Below are 24,539 nucleotides of genomic sequence, written 5' to 3'. Positions count from 1 at the left end.
TACTTAGGCTGCCATAATGAAATGCCATAGATTGGGTGGCTTAAACAACAGAAATTAATTTTCTCACAGATCTGGAGGCTGAGAAGTCCAACATCAAGGCAGGATTCAACTTATGATGAGGGCTATAGTAGTGACGCTTGTATTCCTGGCTTGTGGATGGCCTTTCCACTGTGTCCTCACATGGCACAGGGAGGAAGAGGGAGGGAGAGAGAGGGAGTAAGGGAGGGAGAGGGAAAGAGATTGACTGATTCTGGTGACTCTTCTCTTTCACAAGAACAGCACTTCCATTGGATCAGTGCTCCTGCCTTATGAGCTCATTTAACCTTAATTCCCTCCTTAGAGGTCTCTCTTCAACACAGTCACAGAGAGGGGTTAGGGCTTTAACATGCATTTGGGGTGGGCCACAGTTCAGTCACTAACAATATGTGAACAACTACTTTTAGTAAATTAAAGTAAGTGTGGACAGATTGCTCTGAGGGCCCTAAGTAGGAGTCGTTCTAGAAAGCCTTTGTAGAGCTGGTAACATTTGAGCTGAGTCCAAAAGCAGAAGCAGAGAAAGAAGAAAATTATGAGAGACTAGTTTCTGTAGGATCCTTCCTGTTGAGAGGTTGGTTGGGGATATTAATTCTTTAAAGTTTGCCCATTTCATTATTAGACACCTCTGATTATTGTGGTGTTCTTGTATTGGTACAATGTAGAATTTCCCATCCTCCATTTCTCCCTCTTTCTACCTCCCCATACTTCTCCCTCCCTCACCCCCCTCAGAGGGCACAAGGTGATTTGCATGGGCAGTCATTGCTTTAAGCCAAGTCTAAGATTGCATGCACTGCATCTATATTTTTTCCTGGTCTTCAAGGTTTTTTGTACTTTCTTCTGACTGGTGTTTCCAGCTCCATTCATTCATTCAGCCATTACATATCAGTCACGTACTCTGTGCAAAGAGTAAGTTCTGAGGCCTGGAGATAAAGACAAAGTCTTCACTTTTGTGAAGCTTGTGTTTTGTTGGAGGGTATCAACCAATAAGCAAATAAATATGTCAATTGATGATAAATGCTACGTAGATGAATAAAGCGTGGGGGGGAAATAAAATATGCTGAGATGGACTGGAGAGGGTTTGTCATTTTATAAAGAGTGGTCAGAGAAGCCCTCTGCTAAAGTGACATTTGAATATAGACCTTAAGGAAGTGAAGGAGCAAGTCATCTGGCTGTCTGAGGGGAAGTGTGTTTCTAGGCAGAATGGCCATAAGTACGAAGGCCCAAAGACATACATAGTTGTTGGTAGACGCCATTGTTCCTGGAGCAGAGTGAAGGAAGGAGGGAGAAGTAGGATACCAGGTCAGATATGTAGCAGGATGAGATGGAGGGGAAGGGAGGAATGAGGTAGAATCACGTGTGGCCTTTATAAGATCATGCAGGTCTTTGTAAGGGCTTTAGCTTTTATGTTGAATGATTTGGGAAGCCACTGGACGATTTTGAGCGGAAGAGAGGGATGTGACCTGAGACTCACAGTATCAGAGAATCATTCTCGGAGGTAAGCGTGGACCAGTAAAGAGACTACTACAGTGTTCTAAGTCAGAGTTTTTTCACAATGGCACTGTTAACATTTTGGGCGAGAGAATTCTTTGTTGTAAAGGGCTGTCCTATGCATTGTAGAATGTTTGGTAGCATCTCTGACCTCTATATGCTAGATACCAATAACACCTACCCAATTGCCTCAACATAAATTTCTCTAGACCTTGCCAGATTTCCTCTAGGGAGCAAAACTTCTCTCCTCCCCCAAATGTCAGGAAGCACTATTCTAGATAAAGTTGCTGGTGGTTTTGACCAAGGTGGTAGAAATACAGGTGATGAAAAGTGATTGAATTGTAGATATATTTGAGGGTAGAGTTGATAGGATGTGCTGATGGATTCAATGTAGAGGTGATAGAAAAAGTGGAGTCAGATGCACCTCAGGGTTTTTTGGCTTGGGTAGTTGAAAGAGTATAATTGTGAAGCTGTTAAGTCTGACCATCACTGACACAGTTTTGTCTTCTGTTGTCCTTCAAAATGCTTTTCTTCTTGAAAGAAGCTAGGTTTCCTCATCTGATGTCTGACAACTAGCCAGGTGTCTGGCATGTACAATGTGTTCAGTAAATGATAAGTGAATGATGAGGTTATTAAAATATTTCCTTGAATGACTAGATTATTTACTATTTCCCAAACAGAGCTCATGCATTTATTTCTTTCGTCCTTCTGTGGTTCCCTTAAGGGAATTCTCTTACCCTTATCCCTAATCTCAATACCTCTATGAAAATTCTATGCCTTCATACCCAATCCAAATACTGTCTCTTCCACAAAACTTTCCCCTGCTCTATCTATGTAATTAATATCTCCCTTCTCTTCATTTTTGACTTGTTTGAACTTCAAGTACAGTTTGATTTATGATTGGTGGCTTTGTAACTGATTGCCACTGAACAGATCCAGCTTTCCATTGCTTTTTCTTTTCTTGCAATATTTTTGTAACCTAACATAACTTATTTATTTTATATTCTAACTTATTCCATAGACAGCCCTTTTTTGATTAATTTAAAAAAATTTAACATTGGTTAATGACATTATATAAATTTCAGGTGTACAACCTTATAGTACAGCATCTGTATACTCCGTTGTGTGCTTACCACCCAAAGTCTAGTCTCATGTGCCTTCATATATTTGACCTCTTTACTCTCCTTGTCGTCACCCCACCCCATCCCCCTTTGATAACCACCATCTGTTGCCTGTACCTGAGTTTTTTATTTTATTTGTTCATTTGTTTTTTGTTTTACATCCCACATATAAGTGAAATCATGCATTTCTTTTTTTTTATCTGACTTATTTTACTTAACACTATATTCTGAAGATTCATTCATATAGTTGTAGTGGCAATATTTCAGCTTTTTTATGGATTAGTGGTATTCCATTATATAGATGTACCATATCTTCTTTATCCAATCATCTGTTGAAGGACACTTTGGTTATTTCCATGTCCTGGCTATTATGAATAATGCTGAGTGACCATTATTGTGCAGGTGTACATATATCAATATGAATAAATGTTTTCAAATTTTTCAGGTAGATACCCAGAAGAGGCATTGCTGGGTCATATGGTAGCTCTATTCTTAATTTTTTGTTTAACATAGTGGCTGCACCAATTTACATTCCCACCAGCTGTGAATGAAGGTTTTTTTTTTTGGAGAGGATGAGGGTTTCCCACATCCTCTCCAACACTTATTTCTTGTCTTATTGATAATAGCTATTCTAACATGTGAGGTGGTATCTCATTGAGGTTATGATTTGCATTTCCCTTGTAACTAGTGATGTTGAGCATCTTTTTATGTATCTGTTGGCCATCTGTATGTTCTTCCTGGAAGAGTGTCTATTCAGGTCCTGTGCCCATTTTTTTAATTGGATTTTTTTGTTGTTGAGTTGTGTGAATTCTTTATTCATATTTTGGATATTAGCCACTTTATGAGAAGTATTGTTTGCAAATATCTTCTCCCTTTCAATTGGCTGCCTTTTTGTTTTGTTGGTTTCTTTTTTTTTAAGATTTTATTTATTTATTTTTAGAGAGAGGGGAAGGGAAGGAGACAGAGGAGAGAAATATCTATGTATGGTTGCTTCTCACCTGCCCCCCACTGGGGACCTGGCCTGCAACCCAGGCATGTGCCCTGACTGGGAATTAAACCAGCAACCCTTTGGTTTGCAGGCCCACATTCAGTCCACTGAGCCACACCAGCCAGGGCTTATTGGTTTCTTTTTTATGCAGAAGCTTTTTAGTTTGATATGGTCATTTATTTTTTTGTTGTTTTTACTTCCCTTGCCTTTGGGGTCAAGTTCACAAAAAACTTCTTGAGACCAAGGTCCCTAAATTTAATGCCTATGCTTTCTTCCTATGTGTTTTATTGTTTCAGGTCTTTTTAAAAATATTTATTTTTATTTTAATTGTTGTTCAAGTACAGTTTTCTGCCTCCCCACTTCCCCAGCACACCCCCCTGGTCCTCCCCACCTCCCTCCCATTTCCACCCCCCCCTCCCCCGTTATTGTCCATGTGTCCTTTATACTTGTTCCTACAATGTTTCCAGTCTTACACTCAAGTCATTTTGGTGTAATTTTTGTATATGGTGTAAGGTAGCAGTCCAGTTTCATTGTTTTGCATGTGGTTTTCCAGTTTTCCCAACATCACTTATTGAAGATGCTTTCCTTTCTCAATTATATGCTTGTGGCTCATTTGTCGGAAATTAGTTGTCCACATAGTTGTGGGTTTATTTCTGGCCCATAGAGAGCCCTTAATAGGTAACTTGTCCTGTCATCTGGTTACAAGAAAGAATGGTATATTGGATGACTATTTTATAACCAAAATTATCATTGTTGACTGACTTATTTTACATTTAACTGATGATATCAGAAGATTGTAATTCTCAATCAGTAAATGTGTTCTTAAAATTATTTGTGGTTGCAAAGGAATCAAACAAAAAGAATCATTTTCAAATCTTACAGGCAGTATAATCATGGTAGTCATCAGTTCAATACATAAGCCATTAAGTGGAAAACTCTATTTTCTAAAAAAAATGCTAATTATTACTGGTCATTAGCCTTTATATAATGTTACCAGCAGTTGCAAACTCATATGCCTGCAGAATCCAGGTGAGCGACTCAAAAGGACCTGGTCAGGCCCAAGATGACTATGCAGACAAAACGCTGATATTGAGGTCCATGGGAGAATACCTTGTGAATTATGTATTGTAAACCAAAGGACTGCATCAACAGAAGGAGTTACTGACTTACAACAAGATAACTGCTAACTCATATAGACTTGGGTCTCATTTAATATCTCTAGGATTTAATTTCTTTCTTTGAAAGTACAGTTTCATCTGTGAAGTCCTTTCTACCTCATTTGATTCTGCTTTTTTCTTTAGTTATTAATTTATTTCTTGATTATTGGCTATTAGCTCTTAGTAGTAAATAAAACTGCTGGCGTATTACCAATATGCTTCAATTTCATGAGTCTTGTGTTTTATCATAGGGAGCTGAGCTTAGCCAAGATTCTTATAGTAACACATCATAGAAAGAGTCAGTATGTGAGCTAGGTAGTCAGCCTTCTGTAATCTAGACCAGCACCTGTTTTTCAGAACTGAAATCTAAAATAGAAGGTGCCTGAATTTTCTCTTTCCTATTGAAGACGTTAGTGGTACCTTATACTGTATGATACATGTTTTGTTGTTTCTTCTACTCTACTTACTTATTTTGTTCATTTGGTTTTTTAGTGCAGTACTTTAAAAAAAAATACTGGCTTAACATTTTTAAAAATTCTTACCTGAGGATATACTTATTGATTTTTTTAGAGAGAGAGGAAGGGAACGAAGGGATGGGGGAAGAGGGAGAGAAAGAGAGAGACATCAGTGTGAGAGAGACATGGATTGATTGGTTGCCTTCCATATGCACCCAGACTGGGGATTGATCCTGAAACCTGGGTATGTGCCCTGACCGGGGATCAAACCCACGACCGTTTGGTATATGGAATGGTGGTCTCACCAACTGAGCCACCTGGCCAGGGATAGTGCAATACGTTTTGTAGTTTATATATATATGTCAGCCTCCCTTATTAGTGGTGATTTCTGGAGACATAGGGCAGAAATCCAGATCTGGAGTCTAGGTCTTCTTCAGCCCCTGAAACCTAGAATAGGCAAGGGCATGTGGTAGATCTTTGACACGTTTTTGAAGAGAGAGCATATATATGTAGTAGATTTGCAGGTGACAAAGACTGGAATAGAGAGCTCCTGTGCTAGATGGCAGAGAAGGAGAGAGCTTGAAAAGAGGGGTTGAAGCCAACAAGATGAAATTGAAGGAGGATGAGAATGAAGTTCTACATTTTAAGTCTCAAAGAAATGGCAACATGTGGGCAGGCTGGAGGAGATCTACCATGATGCTATTCTTGTGAAAATGATGGCTTTGGTTAGCTAAGCTCAGCATCATTCAAAGACATTGCAATGGCTGAAAAGCTAATGCAGCTTCTGACTGAATTATTGGAAGCACTAAGTACAGTTTAAAGTAGGGTATAGTCCAATTATATTCTGTAGGGGACACACTGCACTTAGAGTATCATGTCCCTTTTACAATACCAGGCAGCAGGAAGGTCATCTTAAATCACTATAATCTCTTTTTGATGGTCAGGACCAGGAAATATGTTTCCCTTAGGGTACTGGGCAATAAGAGGGTGCCTAGAGTATCAGGTCCCCCACAGGGTGCTAGGGAGTAAGAGGGTCATAGGACTATGTTCAGTGGAAGGTGACCTAAATCACCACTAATCAAAGTAGAGACTGAACTGTTCCCAGTCTGCAATGAGGTAAACATAGAGTTGAGAGTGTTTAGACACTTTTACAGCAATTTGACAGGGTAATTTTCTGTCTAATGAATCTAATGAAAAAGAAAAAGAGATGTATATGTCCTTTTTTTTGCTTGATACTTTAAAATTCTTTAAATTTTATTTTAATAAACTTTATTTTTAGAACAGTTTTAACCTTACAGAAAAATTGACCAGAATGTACGAATAGCTGCTGTACACCCCCTCTGCAACCCCCCAGCACTTCCTCTGTTGTCAGCATCCTGCATTAGTGTGGCAAAATGGAGGAACCAATATCGATACATTGTTATTAATTGAAGTTCATAATTTATATTTTTATATTTGGGTTCACACTTTGTGTTTTACAGTTCTTTGGGTTTTAAAAATGCATAATATCATATAGTCACCATTATACTATTATACAGAATAGTTTCACTACCTTAAAGATGCCCTGTGTCCACTGTTCATCCCTACTACCGATTCCCTTTTGAAAACCTGGCAATCACTGATCTTTTTGCTCTTTCTGTAGTTTTGCCTTTTCTGGAATATCATATAGCTAGAGTCAGCCTTTTCAGACTAACTTTTTTCACTTAGCAGTATACATTTAGGGGTTTTCCATGGCTTTTCATGGCTTGATAATTCATCTTTTTATTGCTGTTTTAAAGTGCCATTGTATGAATGTTTGCTTATCTATTCTTCTGTTGAAGGATATCTTGGTTGCTTCTGAATTTTGGCTATTGTGAATAAGGATTTGATAAATATTTGTGGACATGTTTTGTGTGGACATAAATTTTCAAGTTATTTGAGTAAGTACCTAGGAGTGCAATTGTTGGATTATATGGAAAGCTTATATATAGGTTTGTAAGAAACTATCAAACTATCTCCCAAAGTTGTAAGATTTTTCATTCTCATCAGCAGTGAATAAGAATTGTAGTTGCTTCACATCCTCACCTGAATTTGGTGTTTTCATTGTTTTGGAGTTTAGCCATTCTAATAGGTATATAGTAGTACCTCATTGTTGTTTTAATTTGCAAGCCCCTAATGACACAGGATGTTGATTATCTTTCCATATGCTTATTTGTCATCTCTATATCTTCTTTAGGGAGATGTCTATTCAGATTTTTTGTCCATTTTTTGATTGAGTTGTTTGTTTGTTGTTGGGTTTTAAGAGTTCTTTGTGTATTTTGGCTGTAAGTCCTTTACCAAAATATGTGAATTGCCTGTATTTTCTCAAGTCTGTGACTTGTCTTTTTTTTTTTCTTCTCTTAATAGTGTCTTTGTAGAACAGAAATGTTAAATTTTAATTAATTCCAACTTATCAACTTTTTCTTTTATGGATTGTGATTTTGGTGTTATCTAAAAAGTTATCACCAACCCTAAGGTTATCTCAATTTTCTCCTATGTTATCTTCTAGATGTTTTATCGTTTTGCATTTTACATTTAGGTCTATGATAAATTTTGAGTTAATATTGTGAAAAGTGCAAATCTATGTCTAGATTAATTATTTTTGCATGTGTAGATCTGTTTCTAGCACCATTTATTGAAAAGACTCTCTTTTCTCCATTGAATTTCCCTGGCTTTTTGTCAGAGTTCAGTTGACAGTGTTTCTACAGGTCTGTTTCAGGCTGTCTCTCCTGTTCCATTGATCTCTCTGTCTGTTCTCTCACCTCTACCGCACTGTTCTGACCAGTAGCTTTATAGTAAGTATTGAAATTGAGTAGCATTAGTCCTCTGATATATATCTGTCTAGCTATAGTTATATCTATAAAGATATATTATCTGGGCCACATCCCAGACCAGTTGAATAAAAATCTCTGATAGAACTTCAGTATATATTTTTAAACCTTTCCAGGTAATTTTGATGCACAAGGTGATTTGAAGATCACCATAACGAGACCATAAACTCCTTAAAGGAGCGCTTGTATGAGATGCTTAGTTGTTGAATGAACAAATGTTTAAAAGAACTGAGGGTATATATCCTGGAGAAGAGAAAAAGTATAGGACTGATAGATCACCATACACACATATCTGAAGGCCTTTATTATGACTTGTCTTGAGGACTCCAGGAGGCGGAATTGGGGATTTATAGAGGCACCTGACTAAATATTAGGAAGCACACTGTCTTATAGTGCTCATTGCAAATGTTCCAGCAGATGTTCTGGCAGGGACTGGAAAGCCATCTATAAGAGGATGCTCCATGTGGTGGGAAATTGGGCAAGATCAGATGTTCTGATTATTGATCATTGGTTTGAAAAACTATATCCAAGGCAGAGCACTCTTTCTGTCTCTCATTCACCCTGTGTAAATTGAGATGAAGGACAGGGTATGGGGTCGAGAGAACATTCAGACCCTCTGGTCTGAATTATTTACCTGTTCTGTCTGCAATGTGGGTGTCTTCAAGAAATTCCCTGTCTCTGTCACCATATTTGGGACTTTTGGTAGTTGGAACTACCACATGTACAGGTACTCATAGCACATGTACTCAGGGCCTGCGAAAGGTGAAAGATACCTAACAGAAGGGCTCTTTCAGTCCTCATGGAGTTCTTCTCCTATACCCTCTGCGATTAGATTAATTTGGGACCACTGAATGGAGGTGGAGACATCTGTCAGGGAAAATGGATAAATACCACAAAACTTCTCTCTAGCACACATAAATCATTGGTCAGGCATAATGCTGGTTACCTACTCTTTGCTAGGCCGTAAGGAGAGGGATATGGCAGGTGATATAAAACTGACTAATATGGCAGAGAGAGATACAGCACAGGCTTAGGAATCAGACCAGAGTTGTGACCATTTAGCCATTTACCAGCTGTGTAGTCCCGGGGAGTCACTGCCCTCTCTCACTTTTCATATTCTGTCTTTCAGCAAGTTCTGCTGCCTCTTCCAAGCTATGTATCCTTAGAATATGCTTGTTTCTTTTTATCTCATCTCCCAGTATATTAGTCTAAATCATTACCATCTTCTCAGGGGGTTCTGAAAGAATCTACTAACTTGTTTTCTTGTTTCCATCACCCTTCCTTCTATTCTTTATTACTTAATGATCTTATAAAAATGTAAATGAGATCTTGTCATTCTGCTTAAAACCTTCCAAAGTGTTTGCATTGCTGAAATTCAGAACAAAATTCAGACTCCTACTTATGACTGGGAAGAGACCCTGCATAATCTGACTTCTGCCATATCTCTTAAGAGCAGGACACAGAGCTGGAGTTGGCGAGGTAATATGACCTCCTGGGAAGCATTTGGAAATGTGTAGTATTTTTAATTGTTTCATTTATCAGGGGCACTGCTGGCATTTAGGGGGTCTGGCCAGTGTTGACAAATGCCCTGGAATGTGTTGTTTAGTGCAGGGCCTGGGACAACGCCTAATTTATAATAGTGCTTAAGAAATAGTTCTTGTATGAAACCACATTCTCCTGAACCTCAGTTTTCGCATACGTGAGTTGGTGGTAGAGTGCCTGTTTCCTAAGATTGTGGTGAGATAGACATAAAGCGCCTGGAACACAGTAATGCTTCATAAATGGTGACTGCGCCCTGGCCGGGTGGCTCGGTAGGTTGGAACGTCCTCCCGGGAGGATCTGGGTTTTAAGAGAGGCAGATGATGGGTGTTTCCCTCTCACATTGATGTTTCTCTCTCCCCTTCCCCTCTTCCTCTCTCTCTAAAATCAATAAACATATCCTTGGGTGAAGATTAAAAAATAGTAATAATAAATGGTAACTGCTCACAGAGCTTTCTTTGTTTAAAACAAGTATAAGTGTCCAAGCATCATTTCCCCTGGGCATTAGAATTAGAACCCACAGCTTTGTGTGTGCGTGGGGGAAGGTGGGCGCATCTCTTCAATGAAGACTAATCGGATGGATCTTAGGTTTGACCTCAGTTGTCCTGGAGCCCAGACCCAGTTGCACAAACTAAGGCACAGAGGTTCTCTTCCTTGCCTCTGGGGCTCATGCAGGACTCTTAATAGGCCCCGGAAAGCCTGGGCGAAGTGAAAAATTACCTCCTGTTCAGGACTAGGTGAGGAAGAATAGCTGAGAGTGTAGGAAGGTAGTAGTCTCCCCGCCCTCAGTACTTCTCAGAAAGGAGAAGCCGCTTCCTCCCGCCTCCTTGCCTCCCTTCTTCCCCCGCCCCTTCTGCTTCGCCAACCCCGAAGCAGCGCCTGAACTGCGCTCTGCGAGGGCGGGAGCGTGCTGCACCGGGGAGCTGGGGCGGCTCGGCTGCTGGGAGCACTGCTCCAGCCGAGTAAAGAGGCACCGGTTTTGCGTGGCCAGGCCAGGCGGAAGAGAGGTGCGGCTCTGCAACAAAAACAGTGGCCCGAGATGCCGGGGCCAGCTCTCCCCACCAGGTATTGCCGGCGGCCCGGCTGGGCGATGCTGGGGAGGAGGGTGGTTTCTGCCGGCTCCTGGGCGGTGGTGATGCAGGGTCGGGTAGATTGTGGGTCTCTTCCCTTAAGAGAGCCTAAATGAGAGAAGGGCAGAGGATGGGACCCTCTGAAGAGCCCACACAGGGCTAGGCCAACGCTGGAATCATAGCCCTGGCCAGGGAAGGGTGTGAAGGGGAAGCTGTTTGGGGAACTGCCCTGCCTCAGGAACCACACTCCTTTACAAGCGCCCTTGTGCTTGGTGGCTCTGCCCTGGCTTAGGTAGTGGCCTGCTGGGATGGTGGGCTGATCGGTTAGGAGATGGAGTAAACTGGGACAGGAAACCTGGGGGCTGGCCCTGTTCAGGTAGCCTCTGTGGGCCTCAGTTTCCTTCTCTGTTCAGGGAAGGGCTTTACATTCTCTTGGTAACTCTGACTTTTCCAGGCTGTCAGATTTTTTTTTGGTAAAAGGTGAGCTGGTTTAAAGTCCTTCTAGTGGGCTGCAGAGATGTCCCCCTCAGCCCTGGGAGACAGGTGAACTTAGGGAGCGGACCTTGGCACCCTGTCTTCTAGCCAGCCTTGTGGATGGCATCTTGCTGGCCTGCTCAGGATCCGGTGGCTTTATGGGCAAAGGGGAGGTTGAGAATGCTGCTTATTTTGGTGTTGAGTGTAGGTATGTGAGGGGTAGGGAGGTGAGATTAGGAGAAGAAGCAGGTCAAGGTTTGTTAATGTTTTTTTTTTTTTCCTCTAAACTGACCAATTTTTGATACTTGGTTATAAAGGCGTTTTAAAACTAGGCTATTGTCTCTGGAGCCCCCATCTTACTCCGTCAAGTTAATTACAGACCTTGGGCTGCGTAATGTCTTAATCACTATAATCTTTCTTTGATTATCTGAGACCAAGAAATACATGTCAGACCTGATACACTAACCTACCTTGATGATTCTGCACCTCCTTCCTCTCTCCAGTTTTCTTATGACTCCGCCTCCTTGTCCTCCTCTCCCCACTTTCCTATTTTCTACTCCTATTTTTCTGCCCTGCCCCCACCTACTTTTTCTCCCACCCTCACTTTCTCCCTTCTTCCCGCTCCCCCCATGCTTCCCCTTTCTTATCCCTTTGCCTGTATAGCTAACTTTTTCTTCCCTCTCTTTGGTCTTTCTCCTGTTTGGTTAGGCTTTCTTCACTTCCTCCTTGAAATTTTTGTTAAGCTTTCTCAGTATCAGTGGGTTACTGGTTGTAGGGACTTTCGCTTTGGTGTCTGTGAGGTCCAAACCATCTCTGTTTCCCACCGAACTCCCTTGCTTTTGGCTTTCACTTACACATTCTGTCATCTCCCCGTGTCAGTCTCTCGTCTTACTGCCTCTCTGCCTTGCTTTGGGCCTGCCAATAAATCTTTCTTCCTGGATGTGTTTCCCACCCCGTCCTGGAGGGCAGTGGGCAGCTGGAGGGCAGTGGGCAGTGGCAGGTAGTAGGGAGTGAGTAAGATGGGAGGTGGGGAGCTTGAAGACTACAGATGGAGGAGAGTGCATGTCCAGGGGCCCTGGGCGGAAGCTCCCATTCTAGTGAGACGGACCAGGAGAGGAACAAGATCTTTGGCAGCTCTGAGGTGCTGTGGGCCTCGGGGAAAAGAGGTAAACCTGTGTGAGCCTAGGGAAGACAGGGCATAGCAGGGGTGAAGTAGAGGGAGGGAAGGAGGAGTTCTGAGGGAGAGCAGCAGTCTTTTGAAGAAGAGAGTGGCCTGGCCAAAATAGGGGTTATTTGGGGATAGAGGTGGGTGTGGTGGGAAAGAGGAACATAGGTTAATTCTCTTTCCCTTTGAAGGCTGGCTTTTGAACTGGTTTATTTCTACTCAGCAAACTTTTCTCGAGCAGTGTCCTCAAAGTAAAAGAATGAGAGGGAAGCAGAGATAAGACAAGATTGCAGTGTTCCTGGCACTTACTGTCTAGACGAGCATGTGTAATGTGTATATATACAAAAGGTTTTGAATATGGCATCCAAACATCATCAGGCATTCTCTGAACCATCTATTCTATACTAGTTACGGTGCCAGGTGCTGGAGATACAAAAGTGGAAGTTGGACTCAGTTGCTGCCTTCTAGTCCAGGTCAAGGAGTATGGGTATCTATAACCTCAAGCAATAAATATATGTGAAATAAGAGCAGCCTAAGGGGCTGTGATAACACAGAGGGGACTTTTGATTCATCATGTCAGTGACAGAGCTGGGTCCTAAGCTCAGGTCTTCTTTAAAGGTGATATCTAGTCTTTTATGTTATGTTATCTTCTGGCCCTATGTGTACACATAGTGTGCATAGAGTTTTCTTATAGTCTCTTTTCTGCCTGCCTGTGGGGTTAGACTCTGGGTCCTGCTGAGAAGAAAAAAAGAATTGTTTTATATGAGTCACTGTGCCATGGCCAAACACTCATTACCTTGGAAGGGAAAGAGATTTGGTCCCTGTTAACTTCTCTTCTCTCTTAGCCATTTGGGTGACTCGGTGCTAAACTCCCTGCATGAGTCATTTGCTCTTTTCCTCCCCTTCTACCTCCTTCACCCCCCACTCCCTTGAGCCTCCAATATTCTTAAAAAAAAAGATTTTATTTATTTATTTTTGGAGAGAGGGAAAGGGAGGGAGGGAGAAAGAGAGGGAGAGAAACATTGATGTGAGAGAGAAACATTAATCAGTTGCTTCTCATATGGGCCCCGAACGGGGACCTTACCTGCAGCCCAGGCATGTGCCCTTACTGAGACTTGAACCGACAACCCCTTGTTTTGTGAGATGCCACCCAACCAACTGAGCCACACTGGTCAGGTCACCCCTCCAATTTTTTAAAATTCAATTTTGGGCAGTTGGTAGAGTCCAGAGACCAGATGGAGCTAGGCTAGGCATTTGACTTCCATTGGCCTCTGTAATATAGGGATTTAACAGCTCATAGGATTGGTGCAGATTAAGTGAAATAATAAATGTGTGAAACTGCTTTGTAAACTGTAAAGTGCTGTGTACAGATGCTACTGTAGTTGTTTCTGAATGCATGTTTAGCTATAAACAATGCTCAGACGCTGCAGCCTGAAGGGAGTGCCCAGGGTTGCTCACTGACTAAAACTGAGCCTCCATTCTTAATAATAAAAGAAAGAGAGGGGTCTAGAAGGAGAAAGGTTTGGACACCAGTAATTGGGCTCCATGCTGAATACCAAAGTCAGGAGGTACAGTGATTTGTTTAAAGTTAAGTAGTAGGTGGCAAGTATGAAAGGTATTGTTTCTAGTGATGCCTTGTGATATAGGAAAAAAAAATGAAGGGGGAGGAATTTAGAAGCAGACTGACCTCGATTCAGATTCTGGTTCTACCACTTACTAGCTACCTGGTTTTTAATCTTTCTTTTTTTGAAGATGTAAATACTTATTTATTTTTTTAATTATTCTTTTTTGATTATGCTGTTACAGTTGTCCCGATTTTTCTCCAGCTGTCTCACTCTCCCTAGCCTCCCCCACTCCCTCAGGCAGTCCCCACGCTGTTGTCCCCGTCCTCAGGTCATGTATATGTGTTCTTTGCCTGCTAATATGTCCTGTGCTGTGCCTTATGCCCCCATGACTGTTCTGTAACCAGCAATTTGTACTGCTTAATCCCTTCCCCTTTTTTGCCCATTCCCCTGATCCCCTTCCCCTCTGGCAACCATCATCATTCTGTTTCTGTTCTGTTTGTTTATTTTGTGTTTTAGATTCAATTGTTGATGTATATGTATTTGTTGCCATTTATTATTCATATTTTTGTTATTGTTCTTCTTCTCCTTCACCTTCTCCTTCTCTTTCTTCTCCCCTTGCTCCTTCTTCTTTGTCTTCTTCAAGAAGACCCTTTAACACTTCATATAATGTTGGTTTGGTGATGATGAACTCCTTTAGCTGTTTCTTGTCTGGGAGCTCTTTATCTGTCCTTTGATTCTAAGTGATAGCTTTTCTGGGTAAAGTAATCTTGGTTGTAGGTCCTTGCTTATTATTACTTTGAATATTCCTTGCTAATCCCTTCCAGCCTGCAAAGTTTCTTTTGAGAAATCAGCTGACAGTCTTATGGGAACTCCTTTGTAGGTAACTCACTGCTTCTTTATTGCTTCTTTTAAGATTCTCTTTGTCTTTAACCTTTGGCATTTTCATTATAATGTGTCTTGGAGTGGGCCTCTTTATGTTCATCTTGTTTGGGACTCTGAACCTTCTGGTCTTGTATGTCTATTTCCTTCATGGAGTTAGGGGCGTCTTCTATCATTATTGTTTCAAATAGACCCCATTTCTTTCTCTCTTCTCCATCCAGCACTCCCATGAGGCAAATATTGGCATGTTTGAAGTTGTCTCAGAGGCTCCTTACACTAATACTATTTTTTTTATTCTGTTTTTCTTCTCGCCATTCTGATTGGGTGTTTGTTTGTTTTTTGCTATCTTATATTACAAATTGCTGATTTGATTCTCACCTTCATCTACTATACTGTTGATTTCCTATAAATGGTTCTTTATTTTAATTAGTGTATCCTTCATTTCTTTTTTTGTTTGATTTCCATGCCCTTTTTTATAATATTGAAGTTTTTACTAAGTTCACTGAGCATCCTGATAACCAGTGTTTTGAACTCTGCATCTAGTTACTTGCTTGTTTCTATTTTGTTTAGTTCTCTTTCTGGAATTTTGTTCTGGTCTTTCATTTGGGCCATGTTTCTTTGTCTCCTCATTTTGACAGCCTTTGTGTATTTGTTTCTGTGTATTAGGTAGAGCTGCTATATCTCCCATGCTTGGTAGTGTGGCCCAATGTAGTAGGTGTCCTATAGGGTCCAGTGGCACAGCCTTGCCTATCACCCAAGCTGGGTACTCAAGGTGCACCCACTGTGTGGGCTGTGTTCACCCTCCTGTTGTAGTTGAGCCCTGATGGTTGTTGGCATATCCCAGGCCAGCCACTGCCTGTGTTCTGTCTGGGGTCATACAGCAAAAACTACAAAGTGATTTGCAGATGGTTGCTACTTGTGCTGGCCTTGGAGGTGCCCAGTCAAGGCCAAGCTGTGAACCAAGGCTGGCTACTGCTAGTGCTGGGCTTGGGGCAACTTAGCAAGAGGTATGGGGCTTGCTGAGGCCAGATGCTGCTTGTTTGAGATAATTCAGGGAAATCTAAAGAATGGACCAAGATAAGCCATTTGTATGGAAAAGCCACTGGAAACAGTTTGGATGGGTCTGAAAATTGGGTGGGGTAGGGCCTCATGGAATCACAAGGGTGAGGCAAACAGTGTGAACCAGGTTGATGGATTCTCAGATATGGTGTCCACCTGCTTGCTCTGTGGCTGTGTGGGTGGGGAGGGCTCAGAAAAGGAACAGTGGCCTCTGCCAACACTTCTGTCTGGGAGAAGGTTGACCCCAGGTCTTGCCCTGATGCCGAACAATTCATTTCCTTCCCTCATGTCTGGTGCCCTATGAGCCGCTGCCCGATGCTGGAGCTCAGAGGGAGTAAGTCTGAGTAAGTCACTGTGTAGGCCTTTTAAGAGGAACTGCCTGGGAATCCGGCCCTGGTTCTTACAGCTAGAAGATATGGTGACTTACCTTCCTGGCACTAGAACCCTGGGTTGGGGGGCCTGGGGGCTGGGACTCTTTGCTCCCTAGATATTTCTCCTGATTTTAATTCACCACATGTCAGTGTGGGGCCAATTGTCCTCTGCCTCTCCTACCAGTCACAGTGTAGTTTCTTCTTTAATTCTGTAGTTGTAGGACTTCCATTCAGCTCAATTTCTGATGGTTCTGAATGATGGTTGTTCTATAGTTTAGTTGTAATTTTGGTGTGGTTGTGTGAGGAGGTGAGCCGTGCTTACCTATACTGCCATCTTGATTGGAAATCTGGCTTTAAAACTTTCTAAGCTTTACATATCAAATGGAAGATATTTATACCTACCTTGGAGAGCTACAATAAAGCTTAAAAATAATTCTATAAAAAAGGAAAGATATGCATAGTAGGCACTTAACAGCTGTATTTATTCTTATCTCATAAAAATAAACTCTGAGGTCACCTTCTTAAGAAAGTTTTTCCTCACTCCTAGGGTACTAAGGGCCCCTCTTTTGGATTCATGCAGCACTCACGTTCTTCCTTTCTTCACTCATAGTGGCACTTACCATGTTGTACTATCATTGTGGTTTATGTATGTGCTTCTCCCATTAGTATGTGAATATTTTGAGAGCAACCACAGTGTCTAGTAAATCTTGGTGTCTACTTGGTGTGTGCTTTTGCCAAGCCCTGTATAGTTGCTTGATGTACATTTGTAAACACAACAGACTTAGTTGCTCCCTTATAAACCTACTGTTTATGAGGGAGCTTACTGTTTAATTAGGAAGGCATATTGTAAGTAAATAGAATTAAAATTCTAGATGCTGTGAAAAGCAAGAGTTCCATTTGTTCATGTTAGGTTTAAGATAGTTATGAGAAGTACAGGTGGAATTGTCTAACAGATCATTTTTAGTCTAAAAGAGAGCTTTTGGGCTAGAGATAGAAACTTGGGCGTCATCAGCATGTGGATGATAGAGCCATGGGAATGGATGTGATCATTTGGGGGTGAGTGAAGTGTATAAGAAATGGAAGTTCCTAGCCTTGGACATATGGAGGATAGCTAGTGAAGGAAGAGCCTACAAAGAAAATAGAATAGACAGAAAAATAGAAGGAAAGCCAGGTGAATGTATGTCCCCAAAAGCCGAGAAAGTAGGGCATTTGAAACAGAAGGGAGATCAGTTACGTTGAATGTTGCTGAGAGATTGAATAAGGTGAGGACAGAATAGTGACCATATAGAGATGATTGGTAATCTTGACAAGACTACTTTTGGTGAATTAGTAGGGTGTTAGTTGGCAAACAGAAGGGGAGGAAGTGGAGATAGTGTAAGCAGACAATTCTTTTGAGAAGCTTTGCTATAAAAGGGAACAAAGAAAAATAAACAGTGTTTGGAGGAGGATGTGGCTATCAAGCGAGGTGTGTGTGTGTTTGAATAGGAGACACTATAGGATGTTGACATTCACCCAGTGTTCTCAGGTCAGGCCAAAAATTAAGGGATAAGCTTGATTTTTTCCTTTTTTCTCACTCTGTACATCCAGTCTCTAAATAAGCCATTTGGCTCTACCTTCAAAATATTTCTCTCAATTAAATATTTGTTGAATGACTGAATATATCTAAGAGAAATATTCAGTCCCTGTCAGCCACCATTATATTTTCTGTATTTATGATTTTGACTACTGTAAGTACCTCATGTAAGTGGAATGAGAGAGAGACAGACAGACAGACAGAAAGAGAACATTGATGGGAGCTGAAAGAGGAAATCATCCAGGTGAGAGTACAAGTGAAGGAGTAGAAAGGACGGCTTTTGATGGGACACCTTCTTCACTATAACTGGATGGTGCAGGGACCGGGAGGCCTACAGATTTGAGGATGGGGAGATGGAGTTCTCTTGCAAAGATTTCTGTTTTCTCATTGAAGGTAATCTAATCAGCTAAAGGGTGAGTGGAACGTCTGGTTGAATGCCCATTTGAGGTAAGGTAATCATATGTAGGGAGGTATCATAATTTTCAAGTGGAGGCAGTAAAACAGGTAATGTTCTTTAGGATGTTCAGCTGCTTCAGTATAGAGACAGCTGGTAGAGAGTTGAGTTCAACCATCCCAAAGCTGGGATTTTGCCAGCTGAATTTTGGAAAGGGAGAGAAGGCAAGGGGGTGGTTTAAAAAAAATCAGATTTGTATAGGTCGATTGATCAGATTTGTTGAAGTAAGCCATCTTAGTATCCTACAGATTTTACTGAGAGTTGGTTATCCACAGCCCATAGTTAGTATCTTAATTTTCAGTTCGCTGGTCCCTAGCCTAGCATTAATAGGCTCCTACTGTGATACGACTGTTGGTACCACTGTTAACTTTTGCACATTGCAGTGTACTTATTATATGGTGACTTCTAATTGTTTTTTTTCTCTTCTTTTTTTATTGTGGCAAAATGCATATAACATGAATAGATTATCTTAAGTATTTTTAAGTGTACAGTTCAGTGATATTGAATATATTCACATCGTTGTACAACTATCACCATCCAAAATCTATCCCCATACCTCTTCATCTTGTAAAACCGGAACTCTATACCTATTAAACATTATCTCCCGATTCACCCCTCCCCCAGCCCCTGTCACCCACCATTATAGTTTCTGTCTCTATGGTTTCGACTACTTTAAGTACCTCATATAATTGGAATCGTACATTGTTTACCATTTTCGTGACTGGCTTATTTCATTTAGCATAATGCCTTCAAGTTTTATCCATGTCATTGCATATTGCAGAATTTCCTTTCTTTTCTGAATAATATTGCATTGTGTGAGTGTGTATATATGTATACACACATACCACAAATTGCTTATCCATTCATCTGTCAACAGACACTTGGATTACATCTACATTTTAGCTATTGTGAATAATAGTGCTATGAACATGGGTGTACAAACATCTCTTTGAGACCCTACTTTTCGTTCTTTTGGGTATATACCCAGAAGTGGAATTGCTGAATCACATGGTAATTCTACTTTTAATTTTTTAAGGAAGTGCTATACTGTTTTCCACAGTGGCTCTATCACCTTACATTCCCAACAGCATTGCACAAGGGCTCTGGTGTCTCCACATCCTCACCAACACTTGTTGTTTTCTGTTTTTTTGATGGCAGCCATCCTCATGGATGTGAGGTGGTATCTCATCAGAGTTTTGACTTGCCTTTCCCTGATGATCTGTCACATTGAACATCTTTTTATTTGCTTATTGGCCGTTTATTTGTATATCTTTTTTGGAGAACTATCTATTCAAGTCCATTGCCCATTTTTGATTAAGATTCTTTTTGTTTTTGTAATTGAGTTTTAGAGGATTGATGGTGTTTGGTTTTTTATTTGTAGTGATTTTGATGGACTATGGTTAGGGAAAAAGAGAAGTGAAGGCAGGGGGCACTAATGGATAGTGGATTGGAGCTCAAAATGAAATCTAAGAATTGTAATGGAAGTTCTTGAGTATGTGAACTGTATGAATAGGAAGTTATGTTTGGAGTATTTTTTATTCATTTCAGATATTGGAGCTGATGCACATTTTGGTCATAAGGTCCAGGGTGTGATCATGGGAGTATTGGTTAATTTGGACTGGAGATCAGCAGGTGAAGTGACCAGAGTGTCAGAAGGTCATCACTGTGGCAGTGGAAGTCACGAGAATGGTAACTTGGTGTACAGAAGAAGACTGATCTTGGAACTAAAGCCTTTGAGTAGAGCGACCAGGAAGTGGACATCAGGCAGCGAGAAAGTATGATAGCAGCCATTGGAGGCTAGAGGAATAGAGGTGTTTTACAAGAGGAACAGAAGGAAATGGTTTTTAGAAATGGCACTGAAAATTAAGGACAACACTGATAGGCTGGGTAGGAGAGTGAACACAGCGTCCAGTTGAGAGGGCTGCTAGAGAGGACTCTTCTTCAGGCGATAGATAACTAGGTTTCTTCTAAGGCAAGGAAGCAAGGGGAGTTGGCCTATGACAAATGGGAAGTCCCAAAGGAAAATAGTTGGGGGGCTCCAGAGTTGGAAAGGGATGAGAAATTTGGTCAGAGTAGAGGACATTCAGCAAGGTTGGGAACGAGGGTTTGAGTGCTCAAGGGTGACTGAAGTAAGTGGACACTGGGTTGAAGTAAGTGGACAACTAACGGCTTAGTCAAGCCAATATCCAGTATCTTTTAGAGGAGAGGGCAGTCCGTTTTCATGCTGTGGTTCTTAATACTTCCAAGAATATTCCTTTGAGGCAGCATGTGGCAGTGTGGGAAATCACAGGATACGTTCCGGCAGAGACAGCAGAATAAATTCCAGTGTTTCTTGAAAGATTGATCCAGACTGCCGTATTGGTTCCTTCCAGCTCTCAGATTGTATGAGCTTCAGGGTTTTTTTTTTTTCAGGTGTTGATTTTCTTAGTTCAGGCCATTCATTGGGAGGTCTAGAGGTCTGAAGCTTACTGTTGGGAATAGCTCAGCTGTGGCTGAAGGTCAGGAATTTCCCAAGATGGTAAGGACAGGATTATAAGACCTTTGGTACTGGTTCCTGCAAGTAACTCCAGTGACTGCATGGTGGTAAGAATGAGGAAGATAGGCAGGCGTGATTGGTGGGTGGAGGAGAGGATGAAGGTAAGGGGCCAACAGGTGAATTAAGTCTGACATTAAACCTTTCTGCCTAATCAAACAAACAAACAAACAAACAAACAAGCGAATTATAACCACAGACACTGAAATTGAGAACAGGCTGACAGTGACCAGAGGGGAGAAGGGAGGGAATTTCAGGGGGAAATGGGAAGGGTTTGCAGGAACAAGTACAAAGGACACATGGGCAATAATGAGGGGGGGTGGAAATGGGAAGGAGTTGAGGAGGGCTGGTGGGCGGGTGGGCTGGGATGGGGGTAAAAGGCAGAAAACTGTACTTGAATCACAATGAAAATAATAATAATAAAAAAAACCCTTTCTGCCTTTTCCATTTTACTTTGCTGCCTCTCATACCTCTCCAAATGCAGGAAGCATCCTAGGCACAGGCTCTGTTCATTCTGTCTCAAATAATTAGTGCAGAGGGAGTGTTTTTCAGAGAATCAGAACTATCAGGGGCTAGCCGAGTCCTCATTCTTTTGTTGAGTGATCTTAGATAAATTGCGTGCCCCTGTGGGTTTCAGGTTCCCAAGTATAAAATAAAGTTTTGGAACTGATTTTTTTTTTTAAGATTCTTCCAGCTCCAGCTTTTCTCTCCCCTCTGAACAGGTTGCCTTAGTCAGTGAACCTTGACTGTTACCAGCTCTGTGCTGGGTGGGACTCTGGGACATAGCGGTTAATCAGATTCAGTTTTATTCCTTGAACTGTTCACGGTCTGGTGAGGTTAATATGATGAAATATGATAATTGCTACACGGAAGTATTTAGAAAATGCTATTATTAATTGGGAAGTTTTGTGTAGGGGGGCTTCGTGAACATTTTCATAGAGGAAGTGAGTCAAGCTGGGTATTGAGGAATGAGTAGGACTTTGCGTGGCAGACAAGTTTGGACATTTTGGGCGGAGGGAACAGTGTGGGCAAAGGCAGGGGCATGAAAGCATATTGAGATGGAATGACAAGTTTAGAGTAGAAGAGAAAACCTGGAAAGATGAGTGGGGGATGTGAACACATAGTTATTGGATATTTATTTTGTGCCAGATAGCATACTGGATGCTTTTCTGTAGGTTTTTAAATTCTCATGATAACTCTGTAAGCAGATAGCCTAATCTGTATTTTACTAAGAGGAGACAGAGGGTTAGAAATTAAAGTGGCTTTCCTAACAGCCCAGAAACAGCCTCCAGTTTTCCTTCTTGCTACCTCAGCAGCTGCTTTCTTGTTGCAAAAGCGGAGCAAGCGTCTGGAGGCTGCAGAGTGGGAATGGCTTTGATATGTCAGAGGGACATCCCTCAGCAAATTCAAGACTGCAGCATTGTAGGCCTCTGCCAATGAAAACCTCGTGGCACAATTTAATTAAAGATCAGATTCTCATAACTAGGTGTCAAGGGCATGCAGTACTCCCCAGTCCTGGGGGAGTGTGGGTCATGCCAGTCTCAGCTGCTCCAGGTTGTGTGGAACTGTGATTGATACATGGAATTTTATTTCTTCTTGTTTCTTTCCCTCCTGCATGTTAAATAATGGACCGAGGGGTTATTAAAGGTTATCTAGTCCATTCCTTTGCCTCTAGAGTGAACGGGGTGCTGTGGTGGAAAGAGAGGGAGTCTTAGATACAGACTTCATTTCAGGGGCCTGCCTCTGTTGTGACCCTGGGTGACTGGCAACATCTCTGACATTTTGTTTCTTCTGCCTGGCTCACTATTTTATCCTCAGTACCCAGCACAGCCTAGCAAACAGTGGGTGGTGATAAATAAATATTTGCATGAATGAATGAGAAAATTGATAGCAGTTGAATAGATTTTCAAGTTTTCTGCAAATTCCAATATGTGATCTAATGTTAGTGGTTATTCAAATATCGGCCCCAAATGATGGTTGAAATCCTATTTGTAAAGATAGTTTTTCCAGAAGGTTCTCTGGGGAAACCACTTTTTATAATTTTAGCAAGTCTGTGAGGCAGTTTAGAGGAGGAGTCTCCCACACCCCCAAGGCGCATCGTGTGAGCTCCAGGCACCCAGAGTGTCTGCGGACGGACAAACGGACGGTGACAGCTGGTCCCTTCCCTCAGGCAGCCCCTCGTTTTTCATTGTCATCTCTGCACAGCCTTTTAAAAAATCAACAGTGTCATCTTTTATTTTTAACATGAAGCATTCATTGCACAGATCCAGGACTCTTTTTTTTTTTTTTAACTAAAAGTGCCACATGTGTACAGAACGTAAAAGACCCTGTGTGATCCCTGCGTCCTACGTTTTCGTCTTCGTGCTGCCGTGCAGCACGCTGTACCCTCACACTTAGGTTACTCCTGCGGCCGGGGCCGCACTTGCTGTCCTTGCTGTCCGTCAGCATCATTTTCGTTTGTTCGTTTGTTCTCTTTGGTCCAGGTGCTATATCAATGCCTGGGCCTGTCCCAGACTAATTAAACCAGAGCCTAAGTCAAACTTTTTATTAGGAAAATTTCAGACGTATAGCAAAGTTGAAAGAATTTTGTGGTGAATACCTGTATAACCACCATCTAGATTCTTCTACCATAAGCATTTCATGTACTTTATTACATCCATTATATATTATGTACTGACATCAATGTTACATCACATTCCTGTATTCATCTGTTAATCTTATTTAAAAAAATGCATTTCAAAGTAAATTGCAGATATTAGTACACTTCCCCCAAGCTCTCCAACTGGTGTTTTAAAATGCTAATAGGGGATTCTTACAGTCAAGAGTCAAAGAGCACTTGTCTGACCTATTTATTCTTTAAGCCCCTACTCTTAAGACCACCTCTTCTTATGAAGCCTCATTGATCGCCTTCATTCAATATTGTTTTTCCTTTCTGTGTCTTCTGACGTTTTGTTGCTTGTACTGCGCTACAGCACTGTCGACAAGTGGCCTGGCGTTGTGGTCTTCTGGGTCCTGTCATCCTGCTGTCTAGGCTGTGAGAGCCTCCAGACTTGGGATCATCTCTTATTCACTTATTTATCAACAAATACCTGGTTTCTAGCATGGCACCTGTCATGTAATAAGTGCTTAGTAAAAATTTATTGATTTGAGTTGTACTTGAATGAAGAAAGTGTAACTACAGCAAAAGGTGTATATAACTTTTATATGGCTGATTTGAGGACCAGGAATTCATTTATCTTCTCTGGTGCTTAGCTCATGGCAGAAATTTAGTAAATATCAATCAAGTCCAGCTGAAACATGTTTATATATTTCTATATTTTCTATTGCCTGGATCTGACCTAGCTAAATGTAAATCAGAAGTAACAGAATTTAGGTCAGAAAAAGTACAAAGGGGCTAGAATTATCTCAAATATAGTTGGAAAAGGCAGAGAATCTGAAGACACGGGTTGTAATCCCCACCTTTAAATTGCTATGTGATCTGAGGTAATTTTCTTCTATTTTTTGGACCTCAGTATTTCTTCCCGTTGTATGAAGGCGTTGATAGGAGGGGGTTAGATTAGATGACCTCTTAGGTTGCTTCTGGCTTTGATGTTACCTGTATCTTAAAATCTTCGATTACCTTGGCTCTGCCTTATACTGGTGGCCGTGGGATCAGACGTGGTAAAGCGGAAAGAAGCAGCTGTTGGTGAGCACACTCCCTCCCCGACCCCCTGGCTCGGTTACTTCAGTGCGTAAAGGACCGTACACACAGTGGCTGCTTGAA

The 24,539-nt window shown here is 41.5% G+C and overlaps 1 protein-coding gene across 4 annotated transcripts in view; it reads left to right on the top strand.

The window, feature by feature from the left end:
- The window catches only part of PAK1 (p21 (RAC1) activated kinase 1), a 140,641-nt gene that overhangs the window by 53,542 nt on the left and 62,560 nt on the right, over window positions 1-24,539 (top strand). For 2 of the 4 annotated variants that reach the window (XM_045818172.1, XM_045818170.1), the window contains exon 1: window positions 10,514-10,698. The exons of the other annotated variants lie outside the window; for them this stretch is intronic. The gene's annotated coding sequence lies outside the window, so the exon portion shown is untranslated. Of the gene's footprint in view, window positions 1-10,513; window positions 10,699-24,539 lie in introns of those variants that run through there. 4 annotated transcript variants of the gene reach the window in all.

The sequence above is a fragment of the Phyllostomus hastatus genome, unplaced genomic scaffold (assembly GCF_019186645.2).
Source record: "Phyllostomus hastatus isolate PE091 unplaced genomic scaffold, TTU_PhHast_1.1 phas_scaffold_317, whole genome shotgun sequence".
NCBI lineage: Eukaryota > Metazoa > Chordata > Mammalia > Chiroptera > Phyllostomidae > Phyllostomus > Phyllostomus hastatus.
The sequence above is the reverse complement of the archived record's forward strand: the minus strand, read 5'-3'. Positions and strand labels throughout refer to the sequence as shown.